Genomic DNA, 1443 nt, shown 5'->3' with positions numbered 1-1443 from the left:
AGTCACATCTACATGCATCACTCATAAAAGAGCTACGGATTTCTCCTTAGTGTAGCACTTAGCATGAAAACAATGGATTAAATATCAAAATTACCCAAACATGGAATTAACAAGTTATCATCCAACATACATGATAAAACCCCCCAAGGTTCACCAACACCCGGTGGCCTTGGGGGTCTAGTGTGTCATCATCCCACAACAAGTAATACAAACAAGAAAAACATGAAACAAAAGCATAAATGGCACTTCCTAGATAAAATGGTGGAGGAGGAGGCCGGTGAAGAATATGCCGAATGACACTTTCCTCGCCAAAGGAGTGCCCAATGATGCTTCCTCTAGCCGCGGGTCTCCTTCCTTCAAATCGTGGTAGATCTCCCCTTGAATGAAGTTGCCTTCTTGCCTTGAGAGTCTTGGACCTTGGGCTTGGATGATCTTCTAGCTTCCTTGCCCTTCTTCTCCTCCCCAAGGTCGCCACAAGCCTCTCAAGTGTCTCCCAAAATATGCCTAGCAAAAAGTCTAGCCAAAAGTCGCTTTTCTGCCCTAAAAGTCAATATATATACCCCCCGAGTCATACGGGTCATATGGGGGTCGTATGGGGGTCATATAGCACTCAAAAACCTTAGATTCGCATTCCATACGGGGTGCATATAGCCTCCATACGACCCCGTATACTGGGTAGTATGGAAATCTGGGTAGACACTCCGAATCATTCCGCTGCTACAATGCATACGGCCCCCATACTGGGTAGTATAGGGGTAGTATGAAATTTCTGTTTTTTTCTCTTTTCGTCCAAATGATATCTTCTTGTTCTCCATGGCTTCCTTATGCCCTACAAAGCAAATAGTAGATGATTAAGCGCAAAATGGGCATCAAACCTCACAAAATACATGCAAAGTGAATACGATATATACATGAAAACATCTATATTTAGACACTTATCAAGCATCAAGTAACTGTCTTGTGCTTGGAATCAACCCATTATAGAAAGTTTGAATGATCATCCACTTTCGGGGAACCCATGTTAAGGACATTTTAGTTTGGAGCTCCTTGAACTGTCCCATGTCTCAAAAAGCAACTCAATTCCATTTGCACAAAAGATGATATTTCATTCCTAAAGCTTCACGATTTTTTTACGGAGGTAAGTATCGGGTAAGGAAAGCTTTTACCATCTCCTCCCAAGTAGTGATCTATGCTCTAGGTAATGAATGTAGCCATTGCTTTGCTCTTCTTTTCAAGGAAAATAGGAAGGCTATCAACTTGATAGCATCATCCGTAACACCATTAATCTTGAGCATGTCGCACACTTCCAAGAAGTTCTCAATGTGATTGTTTGGATCTTCATCGGCCAAACCATTCAACTGTGCTGACTGCTATAACATCTTGATGAAGGCTGGCTCGATGTCAAAATTCTGAGCCATGATCGGTGTCTGCACAACACTCCCT

At 42.5% G+C, this 1443-nt stretch overlaps 1 non-coding gene across 1 annotated transcript; it reads left to right on the top strand.

The window, feature by feature from the left end:
• The first annotated feature begins 1013 nt into the window (after nucleotides 1-1013).
• On the top strand, nucleotides 1014-1119 carry LOC120283170. Its single transcript, XR_005543169.1, has one exon. It is a non-coding gene; the product is annotated as a small nucleolar RNA R71 (small nucleolar RNA).
• Nucleotides 1120-1443: the final 324 nt, after the last annotated feature.

The sequence above is a fragment of the Dioscorea cayenensis genome, chromosome 18 (assembly GCF_009730915.1).
Source record: "Dioscorea cayenensis subsp. rotundata cultivar TDr96_F1 chromosome 18, TDr96_F1_v2_PseudoChromosome.rev07_lg8_w22 25.fasta, whole genome shotgun sequence".
Taxonomy (NCBI): domain Eukaryota; kingdom Viridiplantae; phylum Streptophyta; class Magnoliopsida; order Dioscoreales; family Dioscoreaceae; genus Dioscorea; species Dioscorea cayenensis.
The sequence above is the reverse complement of the archived record's forward strand: the minus strand, read 5'-3'. Positions and strand labels throughout refer to the sequence as shown.